The sequence below is a fragment of the Ascaphus truei genome, chromosome 15, assembly GCF_040206685.1.
Source record: "Ascaphus truei isolate aAscTru1 chromosome 15, aAscTru1.hap1, whole genome shotgun sequence".
Lineage (NCBI taxonomy): Eukaryota > Metazoa > Chordata > Amphibia > Anura > Ascaphidae > Ascaphus > Ascaphus truei.
Genome location: NC_134497.1, coordinates 54285726 through 54313034, shown reverse-complemented (window position 1 = coordinate 54313034; position 27309 = coordinate 54285726). Strand labels below are relative to the sequence as shown.

General features: G+C 40.8%; 4 non-coding genes across 4 annotated transcripts; 1 reads left to right on the top strand and 3 right to left on the bottom strand.

The window, feature by feature from the left end:
• Window positions 1-1150: 1150 nt before the first annotated feature.
• On the bottom strand, window positions 1151-1232 carry TRNAS-CGA (transfer RNA serine (anticodon CGA)). The gene has a single exon. It is a non-coding gene; the product is annotated as a tRNA-Ser (tRNA).
• A 1398-nt stretch (window positions 1233-2630) lies between these two features.
• Window positions 2631-2712, bottom strand: TRNAS-AGA (transfer RNA serine (anticodon AGA)). Its single transcript has one exon. It is a non-coding gene; the product is annotated as a tRNA-Ser (tRNA).
• An 813-nt stretch (window positions 2713-3525) lies between these two features.
• Window positions 3526-3607, bottom strand: TRNAS-UGA (transfer RNA serine (anticodon UGA)). The gene has a single exon. It is a non-coding gene; the product is annotated as a tRNA-Ser (tRNA).
• A 5422-nt stretch (window positions 3608-9029) lies between these two features.
• Window positions 9030-9112, top strand: TRNAL-UAA (transfer RNA leucine (anticodon UAA)). Its single transcript has one exon. It is a non-coding gene; the product is annotated as a tRNA-Leu (tRNA).
• The last annotated feature ends 18197 nt before the right edge of the window (window positions 9113-27309 follow it).

The following is a 27309-nucleotide window of genomic DNA, read 5'->3' as shown; positions in this document are numbered from 1 at the left end:
TCTGAGGCAGAAAAAAAAGATAAGGGGTTAAAAGGAGTAAAGGGAAAAAGATCTAACTTGGATGTCAGAGATTAGAAGAGCAGAGTCATAGTGCAATTAGGGCAAGAAGAACAAGGGCAAAGCAGTTTCCACCAAAAAGTTATCATTTTTATTATTATTAAGAATTAACAAGTGTCTGGTCTTTTACACAAAACCCCCTTAATTATAGTGTAGGGACAAAGGAACATGTGGTTTTCGTACTTCTTGCTAAACTTTAATTAAAAGCAATGAAGTGATTGTTTTCATAATCATTTCATTAATTCAGGTGAAGATTTGAATGATTACCAAAAATAATTTATATGGCACATATACTAGCAGAAAGTACATTTGTTCTTAATGAGAATCATTCTGTTTCACAAAAGATTCCATAAAGTTTACATTTGATTAATTTGTTAATTTTCTGTAAACTTCAGAGAGTTACAATTATTACAGTACATTAATGACCATTTTTTCAGTCAAATTCAAGCTAAGTTGTTTTTTCCTTCAACAGGTTTAGAAAGCACTGCTTAGCTTTTGTGAATGATAATAAAAAAACATTACAAATGCATATTATAACAAAAAGCTATTTGTGCTGAAGTGAGATAAGCAGTTAAATTATAAAGTTTATTATTCCCAATATATTTAAATAATATAGTTTTGGCAGACTGTTAAGAATGTACACATCTCAATATATGCTGTACTTAGCACAGTCATTAAGAAGAAGTCAAATATTATCTGTAATTATAAAGTGGAAGAAATCCCTTACTTTCACGCTAAAGTGCTCACAATCCTTTGTCACATTAAGTTATTTCTGTAGGGGTAAACCGTTTCTCCTCTATTATATGTTGTGCAAAGTATTGCACACAAATGACCTCTTAGCACTATGTTGCAGCATAGAGATACTTATCAATATAAGACAATGCATTTATTGAAATGTAGTCCTTTATTAAATGTTTTACAGCCAGCAGCACCCTAAAATGTATAACTTGGGAAATGTTTGAAGAATTCAGAGTGTTTTCTTCTTTAGTGTGCCACATATTCCAGTAAGTAAAGATTGCTTTGCCAAGCAGATACAAACAAAATGAAAAGTACAGTGAAGTTTTTAATAACACTTTACCACTGAAAAAGTCAACGTAGTCAGCAGGATTTGAACCTGCGCAGGGAAACCCCAATGGATTTCGAATCCATCGCCTTAACCACTCGGCCATGACTACATAGCTGACAACTCTGATTTCTGTCACACAGTTGGCTCTTGAACGGATTGGGGTAACACTCACTTATGAATGATGACCAATATGAACCAACTGACCTTGAGATCATTTTCATAAAGAGAAATACATGACTTGTTTGTACACATTGTTTAAACAACATTATCTTTGTAAAATGAAGCTGCTATTGGGTTCTCGAACAATGACGAGAAATACATTTTGTTAACCACATTCAATGTACAGTATGAAACAGATCTGAGGCAGAAAAAAAAGATAAGGGGTTAAAAGGAGTAAAGGGAAAAAGATCTAACTTGGATGTCAGAGATTAGAAGAGCAGAGTCATAGTGCAATTAGGGCAAGAAGAACAAGGGCAAAGCAGTTTCCACCAAAAAGTTATCATTTTTATTATTATTAAGAATTAACAAGTGTCTGGTCTTATACACAAAACCCCCTTAATTATAGTGTAGGGACAAAGGAACATGTGGTTTTTGTACTTCTTGCTAAACTTTAATTAAAAGCAATGAAGTGATTGTTTTCATAATCATTTCATTAATTCAGGTGAAGATTTGAATGATTACCAAAAATAATTTATATGGCAGATATACTAGCAGAAAGTACATTTGTTCTTAATGAGAATCATTCTGTTTCACAAAAGATTCCATAAAGTTTACATTTGATTAATTTGTTAATTTTCTGTAAATTTCAGAGAGTTACAATTATTACAGTACATTAATGACCATTTTTTCAGTCAAATTCAAGCTAAGTTGTTTTTTCCTTCAACAGGTTTAGAAAGCACTGCTTAGCTTTTGTGAATGATAATAAAAAAACATTACAAATGCATATTATAACAAAAAGCTATTTGTGCTGAAGTGTGATAAGCAGTTAAATTATAAAGTTTATTATTCCCAATATATTTAAATAATATAGTTTTGGCAGACTGTTAAGAATGTACACATCTCAATATATGCTGTACTTAGCACAGTCATTAAGAAGAAGTCAAATATTATCTGTAATTATAAAGTGGAAGAAATCCCTCACTTTCACACTAAAGTGCTCACAATCCTTTGTGACATTAAGTTATTTGTGTAGGGGTAAACCGTTTCTCCTCTATTACATGTTGTGCAAAGTATTGCACACAAATGACCTCTTAGCACTATGTTGCAGCATAGAGATACTTATCAATATAAGACAATGCATTTATTGAAATGTAGTCCTTTATTAAATGTTTTACAGCCAGCAGCACCCTAAAATGTATAACTTGGGAAATGTTTGAAGAATTCAGAGTGTTTTCTTCTTTAGTGTGCCACATATTCCAGTAAGTAAAGATTGCTTTGCCAAGCAGATACAAACAAAATGAAAAGTACAGTGAAGTTGTTAATAACACTTTACCTCTGAAAAAGTCAACGTAGTCAGCAGGATTTGAACCTGCGCGGGGAAACCCCAATGGATTTCTAGTCCATCGCCTTAACCACTCGGCCATGACTACATAGCTGGTAGCACTGAATTCAGTCACACAGATGGCTTTTGGAGTGGATATGGGTAACACTCACTTTTGAATGATGACCAATATGAACCAAATAACCTTGAGAATATTTTCATAAAGAGAAATACATGACTTGTTTGTACACATTGTTTAAACAACATTATCTTTGTAAAATGAAGCTGCTATTGGGTTCTCGAACAATGACGAGAAATACATTTTGTTAACCACATTCAATGTACAGTATGAAACAGATCTGAGGCAGAAAAAAAGATAAGGGGTTAAAAGGAGTAAAGGGAAAAAGATCTAACTTGGATGTCAGAGATTAGAAGAGCAGAGTCATAGTGCAATTAGGGCAAGAAGAACAAGGGCAAAGCAGTTTCCACCAAAAAGTTATCATTTTTATTATTATTAAGAATTAACAAGTGTCTGGTCTTTTACACAAAACCCCCTTAATTATAGTGTAGGGACAAAGGAACATGTGGTTTTCGTACTTCTTGCTAAACTTTAATTAAAAGCAATGAAGTGATTGTTTTCATAATCATTTCATTAATTCAGGTGAAGATTTGAATGATTACCAATAATAATTTATATGGCAGATATACTAGCAGAAAGTACATTTGTTCTTAATGAGAATCATTCTGTTTCACAACAGTATGTATAAATGTATAACTTGGGAAATGTTTGAAGAATTCAGAGTGTTTTCTTCTTTAGTGTGCCACATATTCCAGTAAGTAAAGATTGCTTTGCCAAGCAGATACAAACAAAATGAAAAGTACAGTGAAGTTTTTAATAACACTTTTCCACTTAAAAAGTCAACGTAATCAGCAGGATTTGAACCTGCGTGGGGAAACCCCAATGGATTTCAAATCCATCGCCTTAACCACTCGGCTATGACTACATAGCTGACAACTCTGATTTCTGTCACACAGTTGGCTCTTGAATGGATTGGGGTAACACTCACTTATGAATGATGACCAATATGAACCAACTGACCTTGAGATCATTTTCATAAAGAGAAATACATGACTTGTTTGTACACATTGTTTAAACAACATTATCTTTGTAAAATGAAGCTGCTATTGGGTTCTCGAACAATGACGAGAAATACTTTTTGTTAACCACATTCAATGTACAGTATGAAACAGATCTGAGGCAGAAAAAAAAGATAAGGGGTTAAAAGGAGTAAAGGGAAAAAGATCTAACTTGGATGTCAGAGATTAGAAGAGCAGAGTCATAGTGCAATTAGGGCAAGAAGAACAAGGGCAAAGCAGTTTCCACCAAAAAGTTATCATTTTTATTATTATTAAGAATTAACAAGTGTCTGGTCTTTTACACAAAACCCCCTTAATTATAGTGTAGGGACAAAGGAACATGTGGTTTTCGTACTTCTTGCTAAACTTTAATTAAAAGCAATGAAGTGATTGTTTTCATAATCATTTCATTAATTCAGGTGAAGATTTGAATGATTACCAAAAATAATTTATATGGCACATATACTAGCAGAAAGTACATTTGTTCTTAATGAGAATCATTCTGTTTCACAAAAGATTCCATAAAGTTTACATTTGATTAATTTGTTAATTTTCTGTAAACTTCAGAGAGTTACAATTATTACAGTACATTAATGACCATTTTTTCAGTCAAATTCAAGCTAAGTTGTTTTTTCCTTCAACAGGTTTAGAAAGCACTGCTTAGCTTTTGTGAATGATAATAAAAAAACATTACAAATGCATATTATAACAAAAAGCTATTTGTGCTGAAGTGAGATAAGCAGTTAAATTATAAAGTTTATTATTCCCAATATATTTAAATAATATAGTTTTGGCAGACTGTTAAGAATGTACACATCTCAATATATGCTGTACTTAGCACAGTCATTAAGAAGAAGTCAAATATTATCTGTAATTATAAAGTGGAAGAAATCCCTTACTTTCACGCTAAAGTGCTCACAATCCTTTGTCACATTAAGTTATTTCTGTAGGGGTAAACCGTTTCTCCTCTATTATATGTTGTGCAAAGTATTGCACACAAATGACCTCTTAGCACTATGTTGCAGCATAGAGATACTTATCAATATAAGACAATGCATTTATTGAAATGTAGTCCTTTATTAAATGTTTTACAGCCAGCAGCACCCTAAAATGTATAACTTGGGAAATGTTTGAAGAATTCAGAGTGTTTTCTTCTTTAGTGTGCCACATATTCCAGTAAGTAAAGATTGCTTTGCCAAGCAGATACAAACAAAATGAAAAGTACAGTGAAGTTTTTAATAACACTTTACCACTTAAAAAGTCAACGTAGTCAGCAGGATTTGAACCTGCGCGGGGAAACTCACTTATGAATGATGACCAATATGAACCAACTGACCTTGAGATCATTTTCATAAAGAGAAATACATGACTTGTTTGTACACATTGTTTAAACAACAATATCTTTGTAAAATGAAGCTGCTATTGGGTTCTCGAACAATGACGAGAAATACATTTTGTTAACCACATTCAATGTACAGTATGAAACAGATCTGAGGCAGAAAAAAAAGATAAGGGGTTAAAAGGAGTAAAGGGAAAAAGATCTAACTTGGATGTCAGAGATTAGAAGAGCAGAGTCATAGTGCAATTAGGGCAAGAAGAACAAGGGCAAAGCAGTGTCCACCAAAAAGTTATCATTTTTATTATTATTAAGAATTAACAAGTGTCTGGTCTTTTACACAAAACCCCCTTAATTATAGTGTAGGGACAAAGGAACATGTGGTTTTCGTACTTCTTGCTAAACTTTAATTAAAAGCAATGAAGTGATTGTTTTCATAATCATTTCATTAATTCAGGTGAAGATTTGAATGATTACCAAAAATAATTTATATGGCAGATATACTAGCAGAAAGTACATTTGTTCTTAATGAGAATCATTCTGTTTCACAAAAGATTCCATAAAGTTTACATTTGATTAATTTGTTAATTTTCTGTAAACTTCAGAGAGTTACAATTATTACAGTACATTAATGACCATTTTTTCAGTCAAACTCCCTTTTAAGAGTTAATCCTCACTGTAGCACAACCCCATGCTATTTCACCAGAGTCTTCAATTTAATAAATTATCTTTTTGCTATACAGCTGCAGCCCCTTTTATTCTCCAACATCTCCAACTTTTTTCGGGATTTTTTTCCGAATGCCACGCACTTCACCGCACTTCACCACGTTCATCCCGCATTCATACCGCTTTCATGTTGCATTCATGACGGCGTCACCCGCGGTTGATGTTTTTCTACGTTTTGTTTTTAAATCCAAACAAGTATAAATCCCACTTAAGAGTTAATCCTCACTGTAGCACAACCCCATGCTATTTCACCAGTCTTCAATTTAATAAATTATCTTATTGCTATAGGCGAGTGGATCTTGTATGTGGGAGAAACCAAGAGTGCTGAAAGAAGTTTTGCATGTACGACCATCTTTTCTTTCAGTTTTACATGCTTTATGCTTTATGCTTTATCAGAGTGGGCAATCATAAATGACAACATAGAAGAGGAATAAAGAATCTTCTTTTTTTTTTGCCAATTACATAGCAAGCTACAGGATAACATGCTAAAACAACATTGAATATTTGAGTAACACACAGTTAAAGTAAATATGAAGGAACAAGGCTTGATGTTAATATTAAAGATATTTTAAATGTCTTAAGCATAGAATAAAATATTCCAACACATTTGAACTTTGCAACTCACTCAAAAAATCATGTTTTTTGATCAATTTTGACATACAAAGGGTGGAGGGATACCAACATTGATCTCTTGGGTATCTAGTGGGAACTATCAATATGTAGACTATGGCAAAAGTATCAACAAAATAAACATGTCCAAGAATTAGGTATTCAATATTCTTAATCTGCAAGACAAAAACATACAGAACCCCTATAAGATCATATTGAACGCCCCAAAAACATTAAATCTGATTTTAATATAAAATGTTCTGTCTCTGAATTTAATATCAAAGTACGAAGTACATTTGTTCTTAATGAGAATAATTCTGTTTCACAAAAGATTCCATAAAGTTTACATTTGATTAATGTCTTAATTTTCTATAAACTTCAGGAAGTCACAGTACAATTATTACATACATTAATTACCATTTTCGGTAAAATTCAAGCAAAGTTGTTTTTTTCTTCAACAGGTTTAGAAAGCCCTGCTTAGCTTTTGTGAATGATTACAATAAAACATTACAAATGCTTTTTCATAACAAAAAGCTATTTGTGCTGAAGTGTGATAAGCAGTTGAACTATAACATTGATTATTCCCATTATATTTAAACAATATAGTTTTGGCAGACAGTAAAGAATGTACACATCCCAATACATGCAGTCAAATTATACAAGCCTGATATTATACAAGCCTGTCACAGTGAGATTATGGCAGGCTGTATAAGTCACACATAAAAATATATATAACAGTTGGTATATATTTATAACTGGGTCTGAACTGGGACGAGACTTAGATATGATAAAAGATAATTTATTCCTTGATAAAGGTGAACACACAAAATGTACAAATAACAGCATAATATAGACACTTACTTAAAGATTAGGACAGAAAGCCTTCAGGATTACAGACTGGGCCATTTCTTCCATCTTTCAGCTGACATCACAGCAAGACAGGCAGGTCATGAAGCACATGAAGGACATGAACAACACTGGATAAGGGCTTGACCACAGATTATATACCTTTTGTGGCCCTATCCTTCACAATAAGTACAGGTGATTGGTTTTCAATTACCTCCAGCCACTCACTAGCCTGGGAACACATTTTAATCCATGCCCCCCAGCTTGTTGGGACATGCGCAGTAGAGCTCTGGGGTCTCATTTCTGAAGCCCCACATTTGCATCAGGAATGCCAGCCAGTCTATCCATTTGGAGTTCTGGCAGGAAAACCTTTGTTGAATGTTGAAAGGTGTGAAATGGGACACTTAAAGACTGCTCTGATTTGAGCCTCCTCCGCCCTAGAATCGCACGAGTTTGAGAAACTGGCGATGCGCTGTGAAAAAGGGCTTCTCGTCAAAGGTTTGGCGGATTTTTTTGTACGCCAAAAAAAAAAGGCGAATTTGATTATTTTCGCCAGGTTACCGCAGCTTCCTGAATAGCTAGAGGCACTTTTGGTGGAAACCTGGAAATAACTGATTTATCGGAGCTCTATGCATAGGCCCCTAAGTCAGAAGTTGGGACCAAGTTCTGAAAATAGAAGGTAGCAGTCACGGTTGGGTATTCTACCTGAAAAGAGTACCAAGAATCCAGGGAGGATTTCCCAGTCAGGGTAAGCCTTTCAAAGCAGGCGCTCTGCACGTATTTGAGGCTAGTTTTCGACCCCAGACCCCTAGTAAGTGTGTATTTCTTCTGTATTTTGGTTATAAATTGTTGTCCGCGAGTTTCACTCAAATAAACCCCATTTTATTCACCTATCTTGTTTTGCCTATTGAATGATCCCAGAAAGGTATAAAATGTGTTAAAAGTGCTGGGCTCCCGTGACATTTGGCTAAACAATAAGATATTAGTACTGGAATACATTGTATATTTGCATAACTTAGATTTATACAGGCAGCAATATTATGTCAAAGGAAAATGTCATCTTTCTGTCTATACGTAACAACTTCTTCAGTTACTGCTATGTACTGACCTTTGGTGGCTCTCTTAGTGGCTGTGGACAAAATACTGTATGTAGCTATCCCCGCCCATCTCATACAGGAAAATACATCCTGTATGTTTGATATATATATATGGTTAGGGAGAGTAGGCTTGGAAAGTGGAACTAATCAGTACTTAGGGAAATCATAATTCTAGTGCAGTGTTATAACATTCAATCGATCTAAAAAGACTAACAATATGTATATTATTGACTAGACTTTCACATTCAATGTCATACATTATTCATTGGAAATCAACCATGGCCTTGAAAAATATCCCAACTTTATAAGATAACTCACCGTGAAATGCTCCATGAAGGAAAACTATCTATAATAATCAATAAGATTAAAAGATGGGTTAGGAGGCGCAAATTGTAATAAATGTATAATGCACTTCCCCTGACTGAGTAGAAGAAAGCTAGACATTTTGACTCCATTTATGATATGGGATCACTCTTTTACAAAAAGTAAATATGTAACCCTGTTCAGCATAATCTTGCTGCAAAAAAACTCTAGCATTTCCAGGAACAGGTGAAAAGGCTGCAGAAAGCACAGTCACTTAGCTATGTTGTTCTCATTCTTCATATATGACTTTTAAGGACATACTGTACATTGCTGAAGTCCATTTTATCCAGATGACAAAATTTATATGTCACCACCAGGATGGCCGAGTGGTTAAGGTGTTGGACTTAAGATCCAATGGACATATGTCTGCGTGGGTTCAAACCCCACTCCTGGTATTGCTTTGTTTTGTCAATTAACAATATTGAATACCTCTTTCCTTGACATGTTTTTTTTGTTGATACTTTTGCCATAGTCCACATATTGATAGTTCATATTTGTCATCATTCAAAAGTGAGTGTTACCCATATCCGTTCAAGAGCCACCTGTTTGACAGAATTTGGTGGTATCAGCTATGTAGTCATGGCCGAGGGGTTAAGGTGATAGATTTGAAATTCATTAGGGTTTCCCCGTGCAAGTTCCAATCCTGCTAACTTCATTGTCCTTTTTCAGTGGTAAAGTGTGATTAAAAACTTCACTGCAGCTGGACTTCCGGTGACGTCAGCCGGCATGGTTGCTTGAGGGAAGAGCTCCTGAGACTCCCTGCCTAAAAGCAACTAGAACAAGCAAAAAAACCAATAAAAACAAATACCTTTTCGGTGACCCGACTGGGTAAACGCCTAGAGATGGCAAATAAACTCAAAAGAGCAGTGAATCAGGACATTGCTAAGTTCTGTGCGAGCATATAGAAACCGACGGGCCGAGGAACTGAAACCCTGAACTCCCAAGATGGCGCAAAAGAAAATTCTCAGGGGACTGATATGAACCCATGCGGGGCTGAGGGAGGGCTGCGGGAGACAGTAGAGACAGTAGAGGTTTCAAAAGCCTATTTGGAACAACTATTTGAACAATTTTCAACAAAAATGAGGCACAACTTTCAAGAAGACCTACAAATGGCTATAACTGGGGTTAAAGCTGAAATAAAGGAATTGGCAGGGCACAGACAAGGTTGAAACCAGTCTGGAGGAGGTGATTTACTCCCAAACCGCTGCGGAGGACGAGATATGCCGCCTGGGATATGAAATCAATTCCCTGAAGGAATCCATTGAGGATCACGAAAACAGAGATCGCCGCCAAAACATCCGGATCCGCAACATCCCATGAAGAAATAAAAATGGAGAATCACAAAACTTACCTGGAAGAACTGTTCCTGTCCCTGATCCCAGAGCTTGCCACCAGGGACTTAGAGATAGATCGCGCTCATAGAGCACTAGGTCCCCACACGGAGGATCCTAGTAGGAGAAGAGATGTCATCATACGGATGCACTCTTACTCCATAAAAGAAAAACTGATGTCAGTGTGCAGAGAGAGAGGGGAAATCAATTTCCACAATGAAGCCCTTCAAGTGTATAACGATCTCTCCAGAGCCACCATACAACGAAGATGCGACATGAAGCCCCTAATAAAAATATTAAACATCCAAAAAATCCGATACAGGTTGGGATTCCCATTCAAATTAACCGTACAGCAGAACGGCAAGATTAGGTCAATCTCAAGACCAGAAGACACCCCTGCCTTTCCAAAATCACTCGGTCTGCCGGGTCTGGAAATCGAGGGAGAATCGGAGGAGGAGCCGAGTTCCCGCCACCCTGCGCTCTCGCATAGAGCTTCTGAGAGGATCGTCTCTCAGAGAGTCCCCAGAACCACGGAGTCTTAACAGCCAGGAACCAGAATAAGAACACCACCGCCCCCGGAGCTGCATTGCCTCATCTAATACCTCCAGCCCATGGAGCCCTGATAAAGAATCAGACGCCACCACCATAGCCCTGGGCCGCCCGGAATTGAGAGCCAGATGAGAGCATCCTTAACACCTCTCTATCTGGTCCCCATCCGGCCGGAGGGGAAGAGTTGCTCTTGCTTGGCTTGCTCCTGGCCTGCCCCCTCCTACCGTGGGCTCCCCTGGTGTCCTTCCTGCCTTGCCCCTCTACTACTGGTCACATGGATGTTGCTCTGGATGGATGGTCACCCCCCCTTGGTGGCCCTTCCCCCACTCCCCCTTGTCCAGTTCAAGTTGTGATCGCCGCATATCCCTTGCTGTCCCTTCCCTGCTCCTGTCCCCTCACACCCATTCCTGACCCCTCCGCTCCTGCCCTCTCCACTAATACCCTGTCCCTACCTTGTCCTCTGGGGCCCAGCTTCTCTCCCCGATATTAGGGAGTGTCTTCCGTAGAGTGTCGAGCTGGCACCTACTGGTTGGCGCCCCCGGGGGGGTTGTCACCGTGGAGGATATGTCTGCGCTCTATGCTCCAGAGGAGGAGGGGGGTCGGAAGAGCTCTCCTAATGAATCTCGGGACATTCGGGGGGTCCCCCGAGAAGGAGTACCCCCAAATCTGCAAGGAGGAGGAGATATTCAGGCACCTGAGGGGAGGACACTTATCCTGAATCTCAAGTGTCAGGTCTGTTTCTTTTCATACCTGGCCGGAAAATACCTTCAATGGCCTTTGTTTTTTTTCCCTGGGGGTTGTGCCCGAAGCTGGCCACCCTCCCCCCCCCCTTGTTCTCGCTCTTTACCTTTCCCCCATGCCGAGATCATGGACCGTCTCTGGACCATAAAAATCTCCCAGCGGAGACTGAAGTTTCCAAGGGGATCCCTCTGGGGGGGGAGTAAATATAGGTTATGGGAATATTGAATTGAACCTCAAGTTTGTACATAGTTTTCACTGTTGATGTTTCTAAGGTTTTTAATTTATCTGCTCTGTACCTTCTTCCCCCCTTCCTTTCACCCCTCCCCCCCTTAATTTCCACCCCCTCCCCCCCTCCCCTTCCTTCTCCCCCTGCCCCCCCTTCCTTACCCCTCCCCCTTTCTTTCCCCCCCTTCCTTCCCCCCTCCCCCTTCCTTCTCCCTTCCCCCCTTCCCCCCCTTCCTTCCCCCCTCCCCCTTCCTTCCCCCCTGCCCCCCTTCCTCCCCCCTCCCCCTTTCCATCCCCTCTCACCCCTTCCTTCCCCCATCCTCCCCTACCTTCCCCCCCTTCCTTCCCCCCCTCTCCCTCTTCCTTCCCCCCTTCTCCCCTTTCCTCCCCCCTCTCCCCCTTCATTCCCCCCTCCCCCCATTCCTTCCCACCCTTCCTTCCCCACCTCCCTCCCTTCCTTCCCCCCTTCCTCCCTCCCAAAGAGGACAGTAGTTTTTATTAAGATCCCCCCGGAGGGGATAGTTGAGGGGAGGGGATGATGTACACAGAAGCTGCGGGAATGTGTATAAAATGGAAGTAAACTGTTTACTTGTATATAACCTCCTCTGCTGACATAGCTAAAGTAACAAATGTATCTGCTGAAGACTGAGATAAAGGAAAACTGGTTTCTCCTCCCTCTCCCCCCAATCCCTTTCCCAACCTCCCCTCCATCCCTTTCCCACCCCCCCACCATCCCTTTCCCACCCCCGCTCCCTCCCTTTCCCACCACCCCCCCTACCTCCTCTCTCCTCCTCCCTACCCGACGAGGATAGTAGGTTTTATTAAGATCCCCCCCGGAGGTGATAGTTGAGGGGAGGGGATGATGTACACAGAAGCTGCGGGAATGAATATAAAATGGAAGTAAACTGCTTACTTGTATATAACCTTATCTGCTGACATAGCTAAATTATTAAGTGTATCTGTTGAAGACTGATATAAATGAAAATGTGTTTCTCTTCCCCCCCTCCCTCTTCCCCCCTTTCCCCCCTCCCTACTCCCCCCACGTGTCCACAGAATACTAACGTACATAAAAGTATTAATAAAAACAAAATGTATGATATTTCTATTTGCAATGTATACTGTGAATGCCCTAGGAATTTCATTATAACCCCCTTACCCCCCCTCCCTGATGTCTCCACCCCCCCTGCACTCCCCTGCCCCACCTTCCCCACCCCCCTGGCTTTCTTACGCCCCCACCCCCCCCACCTGTCCCCTTTCCCCCCCCCCCCATTGCAGTTTTGGCCAAACCTCCCCCCTCCCCCTACGCCCAAATGTCCTGCCAAATCCCTATAAGGTTTAGGATTCAAGAGTTAAAAATACTCTCTCCAAGAAAGCTTAAATGGTTTTATTCACTTTATAAATCTGCAGGGGTTAAGGGACGTCTCCCTTGACCCACACCTGTGTGGACCACCTAGGAAGCTCTCACATGGGCAATAGGCCCAAACACCTCCTCACTAGAGTGACAGAGGATACCAACACTGGGTTAGTAAGGAACCCATTTTCATTCTGCTCCCCATCTCTCCCCTCCCCCCACTTGCTCCCAGCCTACTCCTCCCTCTCCCCTCCCCCCCAGGCATCCATATCTACCACTAGCGGGACTCTAAAAACAAGGAATGGAAACCCCAGCATAAAAAGAGAACTACGAAAATCGAGCCTCCACCCTGGGAAAGTGGATAAGCACATACGTGCTCACAAACATAGACATACATGGCTTCCCTAGATTCAATAAAATTAATATGTATGAATGTCAAGGGGCTCAACTCACACAGGAAAAGGAAACTAGCCCTTCAGGAGCTGAAAAAAACCAAGGGGAATATACTTTTCCTCCAAGAAACACACTTTAATTCAAATAACCCCCCAAACTCATTCAAACATCTATATCCACAAGCATATAATGCTTCCTACTCCGTGAAAAAAAGAGGAGTAGCTATCCTATTCAAACATAATACTCCCTTTATAATGGAAAAAATAGTCAAAGACCCGAGAGGCAGGTTCCTTGTGATTCAGGGTTCCCTCTCAGGATCTCCTGTAACCCTATGTAACATGTATGCTCCGAATGACCACCAAACTGAATTTTTGACAGAGGTCCTGGAGACTTTGGACCCGCTATCCCTCTCTTCACTGATTGTAGCAGGAGATTTTAATATGTCAAGTATCCCGGAAGTGGATAAATCAGACCCCTCGGAGTCTGGACACTCCAGAACTACTCTCAAAAAAGCGAAGGAGTTTAAAGAAATAATGCAAAGCTTCTTTCTGTTAGACATATGGAGAGCCCAGCACCCAGGTCAGCTTGACTATACGTTTTTCTCGGCCCCTCATCAGTCCTATTCGAGGATTGACTATTTCTTGGGTACCAAAAATATTCTCCAGGCATCCGCCCAGTCTAACATAGGATCTATATCCTGGTCGGACCATGCCCCTATCGAATTAGAGCTCTCCCTGCCCTTTAGCAAAAACAGTAAATATCCCTGGAAATTAAACGACTCTTTGTTAAATTCGCAAGAAATAGAGAGCGTAATTAAACAAAAACTCAAAGAATATTTTCGACTAAACAAAGGCTCAGTGTCCTCCCCGACAATGCTCTGGGAGGCACACAAGGCCTCAATTAGAGGGGACCTTATTTCTATTGCAGCATATAAAAAAAAAAAACAATATAAAGTGGCAGAGGACAATTTGGCCAATATCAAACAAAAGCACAAACAGAACCCCTCAAAAAAACTATATAAATTATTAGAAAGAGCTCGTATGGAGCTCAAAAAAATACAACTAGAAGATGTAGAGAGAGCGCTAAGGTGGACAAACCAACGGTTCTACGATAAGGGCAATAAGATTGACAGGCTCCTGGCTAATAAATTAAGAGGTCTGAGAGTTAAATCTCAAATCCCAGCAATCCGTACCAAAACAGGAGTGACAACATACAAAGAAAAAGAAATAGCGAAAGAATTCTCAAATTTCTATACCAAACAATACAATCTATATTCTAACCGAGGTGCACGTACAGGGTCTAAGGCAATATCAAAATATCTTAAACAATGCAACCTTCCAAAGCTATCAGAGGCAGATACACAGACATTAAATAAAAAAATCTCTCAGGAAGAACTTGCAGAAGTAATAAGCCAACTCAAAACTAATAAAACACCAGGCCCAGACGGCTTTTCCAATCTGTACTACAAAAAGTTCAAAGCGGTGCTGTCCCCGTTTATCCTTGAAATGTTTAAAACCTTTCTGGAAGGTGGGGAAATCCCAACCTCACTCTCAATGGCCAACCTAGTGATTATTCATAAAGATAGCAGAGATCCTCTTCAATGTGGGAGTTATAGACCCATATCTCTGTTAAACTCAGATTTGAAAATCTTCAGCAAAATTTTAGCGAATAGACTTACTCCAATCCTCCCAAAGCTTATACATTTGGACCAAGTGGGCTTTGTCTCAGGCAGACAAGCCTCGGACAACACCCGTAAGGTCATAGATATCATGGACCATGTGCACCGGACCGGATCAAAAGCGATTCTATTAAGTTTAGACGCTGAAAAGGCGTTTGATAGAATAAAGTGGGCATTTTTAGATCAGGCAATGTTAAAATTTGGCTTCTCGGGCCCATTCCTAGAGGGCATTAGAGCCCTCTACAGGACGCCCACTGCCTATGTTAAACTCCCAGGAGGAGACTCGGATCCCATCAAAATTAAAAATGTTACTAGGCAAGGATGCCCACTGTCCCCTCTCCTCTTCGCATTATCGATCGAACACCTGGCGGCAATAATCAGAGACGATATAAATATCCAGGGTATCTAGATAGGAGATACAAGCTGCAAGATCTCACTATTTGCAGATGATATAATACTATCACTAGCTAACCCACTGATATCTCTTCCAAATTTACAATCTCAACTAGACCACATTGGCCAGGTCTCAGGATACAAAATAAACAATGACAAGTCTGAAGCACTAAATGTAACGCTCCCTGCACAAGAGGTCAAGCTCTTACAAGCAAAATTTAATATAAATGGTTCCACACACACATCAAATTTTTAGGAATATACATAACAAACACATACAATTTATTATACCAATATAACTACCCACCTCGATTTGAAAAAATAAAAAAATATCTTCAGACCTGGACCGACTATCAAATATCCTGGATCGGAAGGATAACAGCAGTGTAACAGGGGAGTTATCCCAGTTCAGGTAATGTACCTCTAATCCAGCAGTGTGGTTGTTAACTGCTGGTAGTCAATTAACAAACACCACCTGCCTGATTAGATGGCTTAGAAAAGCCTGTCTTTTGAGACAGGAAGTGAGACTCCTTAGCTCACACCTGAGCTGAACTTGGAGAGAAACAGTCTTGAGCCCTGCCAGAAGAAACAGTAGAGCTGCTTTTAAGACACAGGGGAAACTTCTAAACCTGAATGCTGACACACCCTGAGGAAAAGGGAGCTGAACCAGGGACAGAGAAGATTTTCCCTCCAAACCACAAGGAACAGATAAGACTTTCATTTATGAGACTTCTTATATCTGCTTAATTCATGCTATATGTTTGGGGCTGGGAGACATGCTTATCTAAGGGAGTTGTGAACTGCATAGTATTTCACTAGAAATACTCCCAAGTGAATAGAAGCTTTGTTTACCCCTTGTTTGGATGGTTTCCTGATGTTAAGGAAACAGGCGCAATAAAAGGCTTATTTAATTTCACTATAATCAGTCTCCCTTGCATAGCTCTGTGAGCGTCCGCCTACATATGGTGTCCAAAGTGGGACGAGAGGTGGTATTTGAAGTTAGAAAGGACCGGAGATTTGTTCTGTGAATTTTTTTATGCTTTTTGCCAAGAAACAGTCTGAGCAACTTAAAAAAAATAAAAAAATTTAAAAAAATCTCATGCAGCAGAGATCAGAATTAAAGTGATACACACCACTGCACTGAAACTTACAAAACCACAGATGAACTCTTTTCCCCAATCCCAAGAGGAGAGAGAGAGACTGCTGAAGCAGGTAAAACCATATTTGCCTATCACAATAAAGTATAATATGGTCATTGAAATAGGGGGTTTGCCTTCCAGCCATAGTCAGGGTTCAAGAAGTGAGTTAGCCCTTGAAAGGGATAGTTGTTTGTTATTTTCAAATGTTTAGCTGAAGCAGTGAATACAGATGGTGACCCATGAGCGGTACTGATTCTGCAAGTAAAGGCTGCCACAACGCATAGGACTACCAGTTGTGAATAGAGTATATGCAGAAAAATGTGAAAATTGATGCAAGACTGTGCTGAAGCAGGGGAATTTTCAGTAAACAAGTGCTGAGGGTAAAATTTCCTACTAGAAAAAAAGGAATTGCTGAACTGTGTAAAAGGTATCCCAAAGTGTGAAGAGTGAATGTCATAATACCCAAAGTTGAGACTGAAGTCAAACAGAAAATCACATTATTTGGCTGAAGCAGAGAGATTGGACAAAGCAAGTAAATGGTGTAAAGCAAACAGAAGTTTTTACCTAGCAACTACACATTCAGCATACCTAATGAAAGATTACACCTAGCAAATAAATGGTGTAAAGCAAATAGATGTTTTTACCTAGCAACTGCACATCTTGTATACCTGATAAGAGAAAATGCATGCACAGTACTGCTGATATTGTAAAACTTACCCAAGAAAGAAAAAGTCTACAGAGATGCCTGTGAGAGCTACGACCTCTACAAGCAAAATAGGCCCACCTGTAGGACTACCACAATTGGGGGCTCTAGCAAATACAGTGGCAACAGCTGCAATAGCGCCTCCTGAGGTCAGGAAGAAAATTTCACCTGATAGCCTAAAAATGGAGGACAAGATGCAGCGTTCCTGTAATGAACCCTATCCCACGGAAGAGTGGCCCTTCCAGTTCAATAAAGAGGAAGACATCTCTTACCCAATCCGAGTCACACCCACAAAACACCCTAAGAATGGTGGGGGTGCCTGAACTCGGCACGAACCGAAAAGACTGCTCTCTTTGATCACGAATATGATCAGCAGGAGAAAGAGCGGGAGCAGTGGATCACCGAATATTTCCGTCAGCTATTACAGTTGCAAGAAAAGCCAGGTGGATCCAGTGATGCTGCTAACATTTCAAATGAAGATGGAGACCCCAGTATCCCTGAAGGGACGGTGTAATCCAAATCAAAAAGGCGGAAAAAGAAAAAGAAAAGTGGTTCTTCACTTACCGTGGAAGGAACAGACACGTCCGCAGATCCTGTGGAGGAAAAGGGGGGCCGAGTTGCCCTGCAGCCTAGAGAAAATGGAGAATTCGTCCCGCGGTCAACCGAAAATCCAGAGGGCCCAAAGCAGAAGTCGTGTACCCCAAAGAAATGTCTGTCCGGTGCCAACAGTGAGGAACCCTCAACCAACCATCCCAGGGAAGCGGAGCCGGAACCAGTGAGTGTCGATCCCTTGACCAGCCCTGAGAATGCCCTGAAAAATGCCAGGCGTGACTGTGATATACTCCATGAACAATTGAAACAAAAGAAAGATGGTTACGCGGAGTTACTGAAAAATAACTTGAAGCTACAGGAACATGTGCTCGCAATGTACTCTGCTGGCAGGACAGAATTGGACGATCTCAAGAATGAGCTAGATACTGCAAATGCTACTATTTCTGCCATGGATGAAAAGCAGAGCCAATCTGATAAAATGATGACTCAGCTGAAGCGGAAGAATGAGGAGGCACTAAAGCAGATGACAGTCTTTCAGCAAGAGGTTCACACTCTTCGCGTAGAGCTGAATGCCTCACAACAGGAGGTCAACAATGTCCGGACAGAGGTGGACGTATCTCAGAAAGAGTTTCAGACACTCCACAGAGCACTGGATGCCTCACATCATGAGAACAACAGCTGCCGCACAGATCTGGAAGTTTCCATAAAGGAACTGCACAGTCTCACTGAGGAGCAGGACATATCTAAAAAAACTATTGTCAATCTTGATACAGATCTCAATGTCTCTCAGAAGGAGCTTCAGACCCTCAACCTAGAGAAGGAAGTCTCATGCCAGGAGACTGTCATTCTCAAAGCAGATGTGCGTAAATGGAAGGAGGACTGCAAAGAGACCCTGAATAGTACAGAGACTGAAAAAGGAGAAAATTCAAGATTAAAAAGAGAGAACTTAAAACTGAAAGAAGAAAATTTTCAGTTGACAGACGAAGTCAAGGAAAAGAATAAAAAGCTGCACGAGCTTAAGGAAATAAATAGACTTTTGGAAGGTGAGAAGTTTGAAGCAGAGCACCGAATGCAGAAACAACTGCAAGGTCTGCGTACGCACCTTGAGGAGAAGCAGCGAACTCTGCAGGAAGAAAATCTGCAGGCTGTTAAAGAAATTCAAGTGCTGCAGGAACGTCTGATGACCCAGTATGTCCCCGCAAAGCAGCATGAGAAACTGAAGGCTACCCTGAGCATCACCAAAGCATCGCTAGAGGCCAAGCTTAGAACCCAGATGACCCAGCACAAAATAGAGCACAAGAAGGTCCAGAAACTAAAACAAGTAACTGTGTCCCGAGCAAAGAAATTCATAGTGCTTCACAATGCAATAAAAATGTGGAAGCAAGCTCAGAGAAAGCAAAGCGTGCAGATAAATTCCCTGAGAAGAGACTTGCAAGACGCACTCAAAAAACAGGGATCTCTCGCGGATGAGATTAAAGTCAGTCCTACAAGGACAAGTAATGACCCTGACTAAGCATCAGCATCCCACAGCCTCAAAAACCCATGAAGACAAGGGTACAGTGAGAGCTGGGAATACCGCTCATCTGAAAGACAAGGTTGCAAAATTTGAACCACCCAAACAAGCACTAGAAAAACCTTCAGCCACCCAACAGGCAACAAAAGAAGGTACACGTGCTGAATCAAAACCAGAAGAATCCGTAGCTGATGAAGCTGAAAATCTGGGACATTCTCTGGAAGTGGGTGTGGAATTGCAACTTAACCCCAAAGAGGCTGAACTACCAACCCCATTGAGTGGGAAAAAGGCAGAGAGACAGCTTCAAGAGTGGAAAACTCAAAGGGCTGTTTTTAAACGCTCTGCAACTGCTGCCATACAGTATGCCTACAATAAGATGAGCACCCGACGCGAGGGAAATCTCATGACCGCGCACGTAGCAAAAAGACTGTACTTAGAAAAAGTCCTCCTCGAGCGACTGAGGAGTGCTGATTTCAAGAACCTTCAGGAGGAGACACGAATAAACTGGAGAAAGGGCTATAAATCCCAGCAGGACTGAGGGTTCTTTTCCTCCATCCACTGTCTTTCAAGTCACAGAGAATTCTAGAATGAGAGTGGAAGGATGGGCTTTGGCCGTGGCAAGCCTGAGCTTCCCACAAACAGGTGAGGTATGTAACAGGGGAGTTATCCCTGTTCAGGTAATGTACCTCTAATCCAGCAGTGTGGTGGTTAACTGCTGGTAGTCAATTAACAAACACCACCTGCCTGATTAGATGGCTTAGAAAAGCCTGTCTTTTGAGACAGGAAGTGAGACTCCTTAGCTCACACCTGAGCTGAACTTGGAGACAAAGAGTCTTGAGCCCTGCCAGAAGAAACAGCAGAGCTGCTTTCAAGACACAGGGGAAACTTCTAAACCTGAATGCTGACACACCCTGAGGAAAAGGGAGCTGAACCAGGGACAGAGAAGATTTTCCCTCCAAACCACAAGGAACAGATAAGACTTTCATTTATGAGACTTCTTATATCTGCTTAATTCATGCTATATGTTTGGGGCTGGGAGACATGCTTATCTAATGGAGTTGTGAACTGCATAGTATTTCACTAGAAATACTCCCAAGTGAATAGAAGCTTTGTTTACCCCTTGTTTGGATGGTTTCCTGATGTTAAGGAAACAGGCGCAATAAAAGGCTTATTTAATTTCACTATACTCAGTCTCCCTTGCATACCTCTGTGAGCGTCCGCCTACAAGCAGTAAAAATGAATATCTGGCCCAGGCTGTTATACTTCTTCGAAACTCTCCCGATAAAAGTTCCGATCAGGGAGCTCAAAAATATTCAAAATAGAATCTTTCAATTTATCTGGAAGCACAAAAGACCGCGGGTTGCAAGATCGGTAATGCTAGCACTGAGATCGGGAGCGGGTATGGGGGTACCAGATATCATCAAATACTACCATGCGGGCCACCTAAAACAAGCAGTAATGGGGAACTGTGAACCAACAACTTGCGGTTGGCTGGGGATCGAGTCCTCCTGTGTGGGCCTTCCCACTCTAGCAGTGGAGCTATGGAGCTCCGGGGAGGGGGAGAGCCCCGCGGGAAGATTTAATCTTGGGGCGATGAGGTGCACATGGGACATTTGGTCCAAAAGCAAAAAAAGATATGACCTCTCCAACCACCCCTCAAGCCTGATCCCGATAGTCCATAATCCTGGGTTCCCGCTGGGGTGTTCCCCCAAATATGTGGAGCAACTCAGAAATATGGACATACTGGCAGCAAAAGACCTCATTAAAGAAGGAGAGGTCCTCTCCTATCAGGAGTTAAAGCAAAAGCCCCCAGATAGAACCTCCCAATATATAGCTATCTACAGATCTGACACTTTCTCCAAACGGTGTCTCAGAAAAACTAATTTACTACCTTAACAAACTTTGAGAAATTATGTATGGAAGGCCCTTACAGAGGAGGTTTGATCTCGGAGATATACACGGGGATAGCATCTCATGCAACTCCCCAACCTCACAATTATATGCGGAAATGGGCTGAAGACCTAAACATAGACATAGATAGGCAAGACTGGAGGGATATCTGGGAATCGGCAGCTAAAACATCAATTTGCACAGTCACAAAAGAAAACATATACAAAATTTTGTTCCAGTGGTACCTAACCCCGAGTAGACTGAACCAGATCTTCCCAGGAACTCCAGATCTCTGCTGGAGAGGATGTGGTATGAGAGGGGACATGGTCCATATCTAGTGGAACTGCCCACAAATTCAGATATTCTGGACCATGGTACAAGGCCTGATTCTCGAGAGCACGGAACTGAGAGTGCCTATAGACCCGCTGACATTCCTGTTAGCAAAACCAATAGAGGAACTTCAATCCCCAGTAAGCAAACTTATATCATTTATATTAACGGCGGCTCGATGCTCCATAGCAGCCGCATGGAAAAACATACACCCATCATTTAGACGTACAGTCATATTAAGAGTTAGCTACGTTAAACTAATGGAAAAACTATCAGCCCAATTAAACCACACCCGTGACAAATTTGATAAGATATGGGAACCCTGGTCCCTAGACTAAAACAACCACAATACTGAAAGGAAACACTCCTTCCATATACTGCTGCGGCCGAGTTTATTTGAGCATTTGCCCGTTCTCAGCCGCAGCAGTAACCTGGCGCGCGCCGGAGGGTGCCGGGTGCACGCCGAAGCAGCGGAAGAGCGCCCTCCGATCGGGGCGCTCTCCCTCCCGCTGCCGGGTCCGCCGGGTCCCCCGGAACCCCCTGCCGCCGGCCCCCACATCGCGGGACACCAGGGCTCTCTCGGGGAGCCCTGTATGCGCGTGCAGGGGGCGCTGGCACCCGATGACGCGTGACCGCGCATCGGTGACGCGCGGCACGCCGAGGGAGTGGGGCTAGCAAGCCGGGGCATCCCCCGGCTTGCGGAACTAGCCCTGCTCGGATTAAGTGTGTCGGTAGTGTACTTACGAACCCCAAGTAGACAGACCTAAACTCCCCCCTCTCCCCCCCATCCACCCCCCCTCTTTGTCTTCCCCTCTTCCTTCTCTCTCTACCATTTCTCAAGATCTACCTACATAAGCACGACTCACATGATTGGATTACAAAATCGATATGGTACTCGCTTTGTTCTAGAAATGCTGTATTTTAATTTATATTAAAAATCCACAAATTATTAGTTGAACAACAGTCTTGTGATACGTAAGTCAATGTTTAAATGTTTAAAGAGATGTTACTGTATTGTGAAAACAATCTAAAAGATTGAAACAAAAAAAAACTTCACTGCACTTTTCAATTTGTTTGTATCTGCTTGGCAAAGCAATATTTACTTACTTGAAAATGTGGCACACTAAAGAAGAAAACACTCTGAATTCTTCAAATATTTTCCAAGTTATACATTTTACGGGTGCTGCAGGCTGTAAAACATTTAATAAAGGACTCCATTTCAATAGATGCATTGTCTTCTATTGATAAGTATCTCTATGCTGCAACACAGTGCTAAGAGGTCATTTGTGTGCAATACTTTGTACAACATAAAATAGAGGAGAAATGGAACACAGAAATAACTTAAGGTGACAAAGGATAGTGAGCACTTTAGTGTGAGAGTGAGGGAATTCATCCACTTTATAATTACAGATACAGTGGCAGCTGCCTTTAGCCTTGTGTGGCTGCAGCGGCGCAACTCTGATAACTGCGGACAAATGCATTTTCTTTTTTTTTTGTCCGGAGTGCGGTATTTTAGCGCTCGTAATATTAGCATTTTATTATCGCTGTCTGCAATACTGCAATACCGTCTAAAAACTGAGGGGGGCGTTCACGAGCTGTTGTCTTCGAAGTCTAATACTTTAGCAGTTCAACCTACGTCAGTACACAGTCTGCGTGTGCACGTGCAGTAATTGTAAATTTGCATATTTATACATGCATTTGCAGTGCTGTATGTCTCATTTGAAAATTGTTGAAACGCATAGGCATGTACAGTACTGTAACAGTATCACATTTTGGCATATACAGCGCTCTCCCCTCGCTCGCCCCCGCACACACACAGGATAATTTACTGCACTGCAGGGTATTTCAACTTCTTATCTTCTCTACATTGCAGTACACCTCTCCCACACCATTCCTTTGAATGTGTTTCTTTGTGGTTTCAATCACATTCCTGCTTGCTTGCGAGGTTCAAGAGTGATTTTTTATTTTTATTTTCTCCACAAGCCTGCCTAAATCATCTTAATATGACGATATTCAATCTGTGCTGTAGCTTTTGACTGCGACACTGTACGTTTGACTACACATGGTTGATTTGTGTGCTTTTTATGTACTGTATTTGGGGGTGTAGGGATCAAATTATTATGATGACCTGCCTTTTGAAAATATGCCATTTCTTTGAACTGCAGTACAGCTAATCATTCATTCAGCTGTACCCTGTATCCCCCTCCCCCCGCACACACACAAGGCTCGCTCAAGGATTTGAAACTCTTATCGACAGACACCTCTCCAGAGCCATCCTGTTTCTAAAGCTTACAACTGTGTTTTTAATCCGTCCCTAGCCGAGCATCACCTCTCTGCGCCTGCGTGCCTAATTTTCCTATTGTTGGCTTTGAGTCACCTCTCTGTAATCCTCTTTGGGAAGGGAGTTAGCTGATGATTACTGCGCATGACTCACCCATCCACCCCCCCCAATCCTTTGAGGCTTTGTTTACGGTAACTCTTTTGAAAATCCCTTCTCGAATTTGATATGTAAATCTGATTTGCACAGCACTGTGAAATTGAGTGTTAAAAAAACATTATCTGATTCATGTTGTTGATGCAGTAAATTACCACTTTTTGTCATTCTTTCTATTTGTTTGGTGTAGGTGTGGGGGGGTTGTCAATGATTATGATTATCATGAATGTAAATAAATATTTATTTTATTTTATCAGGAACAAAAAACAAATATAAAAATAATTATGAATTATACAAAATGCAGTCTTTATTCAGTTCTTCTGTCAGATGGAAATTGAGGGCCGGTGGATAATCATGAATAATGCACATTGATAAGAATATTAATTAATAATATATAATATATAATAATATATATATATAGTAATATAATTTTTTCCATCTTTATCTTCTTCCTCATTCTGTGTACAGAGAAAATCTTCCCCCAACGGGACAGGTAGACAGCAGCACAGCAATAGACGAGGAGAGGCTGAGGTGAATTAAAAATAGACTTTAATCAGACATCATGCTGACAGGTCCTCTGATGCATTTCGGTCCGTGGGACCTTTATCAAAGAGTGACCTGGCAGCTGAAAAGATCCTCCTTAAATAGTGAGTGCAAACTGGTACACCTGTCTAACCACCCCAATCAGGTGGACAGCAGGTTACCTGATTGACAAAAACACCACAAGGAACACAAAAGGTTAAAACACAATACAATAGCATGACAGGAGTAAGCACAGCAAATTACATACAATAAACAATATCATACAGTATAGTTGCATATACAGGCATAAATATCACTATTGAGTTCTGTAAGTAATACGATCTGTCATACAATCCTCATGTCAAATGCATAATTAAAAACAGAGCACGTGTTGAAATACGTCTATAACCATTACAGATATAATGTTGAATACACCTAGATAGCAAATGGATGAGAGAGAGGAGAAGAAAGGAAGGGGGGGAGGGGGGAGGGGAGAGGTAGAGGGGGGGGGGGGGAAGGGTAAAGAAGGGGGGGGGAAGGGTTTGCCAAGAATACTACAAGTCAAATATCTGTGAACAGTATAAATCAATCAAATGTGCAATCTAATCTTGATGTTGAAAATTTTATCTCCTTTGCAGAACAAGCTTGTGAAACTGACATGTTATCATTGTTTGAGGAGGGATGTACAGAGACCACTATTGACCCCCCTTTCTTTGGCCATACAGATTCACTTCTAAAGAAGCGATCTACATTTATTCCTTACAATACCAAGGGATCATGCATTTCCACATTTGAGAAACTTGTGGACAGGGATTTGAGATTACTAGCTGAGGGCTATCTTTTCTCTCATCCCTGCCACAGCCATGACAATCTTACCAAACAAGAAAGACATGATTTAGATCTATTGAAAAATGATAAATCAATTATCATAAAAAATGCTGATAAAGGGGGCGCAATAGTGGTCCAATCCTCCATACAGTACCAAGAGGAAGCCCTCAGATTGCTAAGTGACACCAATTTCTATGTTAAGTTACATTTTGATCCTACACTGAAGTTCCTTAAAGAACTTAATGAACTCCTAGAACTAGGTGATGCACTATACGTACTGAGAAAGAAAGAAAGGGATTTTTTGAGGTGTGAATTTCCAATTGTACCAGTGTTCCACCATCTCCCAAAGATCCATAAATCACTTCACCATCCTCCTGGCCGACCTATTGTCGCCAGTATTGGATCTTTGGGAGATGGTGTTTCACGCTATGTAGACAAATTTCTGCAACCCATTGTACGCAAATTACCGTCATTCATTGAAGATACGACGGCCCTGTTGAGGGCCTTACAAAATATTGAATGGAAAACAGGATACAGATGGGTCACCATGGATGTCACATCTCTATACACTATCATTAAACATGAGCATGGCCTTCGGGCCATTTTTCACTACCTTGAATCTTCGACACTTTCACCAGCACAAATCACTTTTATTAATGATTCTATTTTATTTCTATTAACTCACAATTATTTTTTGTTTGATTCACAATATTTTCTTCAAAAACAGGGCACCGCTATGGGGACTTCCTTTGCACCCTCATATGCGAATCTTTTTATGGGCTTATGGGAACTCACTCATATCTACAGTAGCACTAATCCATTTCATTCACATATTGTGTTTTATAAAAGATTTATCGACGATCTGATTTTCATTTGGGATGGGGACCTATCCACTTTTAACAATTTTTTTGATTACATTAGTTGCAATGATATCAATCTTCAATTCACTTTTCTAACAGACACTAATATTATCAACTATCTAGATGTGACAATCCATGGTGACCCTATCCTAGGTATCCAAACCGATATCTACACTAAACCTCATGCAAAGAATCCCTATCTACATGCGACCAGCAGTCACCCTAAGACACTCATTCGAGGTATACCAAAGGGTCAATTTCTGCGGTATAAATGCATTTGTTCCAATCAAGATACTTTCTTGATGCATTCAGAAACATTAAAGACTAGGTTTTTGTCTAGGGGATATTGTGATAAGGACGTCAGTCTGGCATTTGAGAACGCCAATCTCTCAGACCGTGATATTCTGATTAAACACAAGACACAAAATAAGGAACAGGAATTTACAAACAATCCATTGTTTATTACAAAATATAGTAAGCAAGTATCCCAAATCAGAAAGATAGTGTCTAAACATTGGGAGGTTCTCAAATTAGATCCAGACCTGAGAGCTTACACTGGTTCTGGACCTAAATTCGCTTTTAAAAAAGCTAACACACTTGCTTCAAGTATATCTACAGTAAGAGCCTTTTTCAGTCCGCCAAACAATCTCATTTAAAAAACATACCTAAAGGTTTCCACAAATGTGGCCTTTGTAAATGCTGCAAATATGCATTACCCATGAAACGCATACAAACCACTTTCCCTAAGAAAAAACACAGGATAAATACGTTTATTAACTGCCATACAAGTTATGTTATTTATGTTATCATTTGTGGTTGCAATAGCAAGTATGTTGGCAGGACAATCAGACCCTTACATGTCAGAATCTCTGAACATTTGAGACTCATTACCAAAAAAGATCTACTCCATCCAGTATCGAAACATTTTTGTACATGTCCGAAAGGTGGACTAAAAAACTTTAAATTCCATGGAGTGGAGCATATTCCCACTCATGCTAGAGGAGGCAATAGGCTTAATAGTCTTAATAGAAAAGAAATGTCATGGATTTTTTGTCTCAACGCACTAGAACCCCATGGACTAAATGATGTTTAAAGGATTATTTTTTGGTCTCTACTGTTGGCCTCCTTGTTTCCCCTTTCCCCCCTTCCCCTCCCCCCCT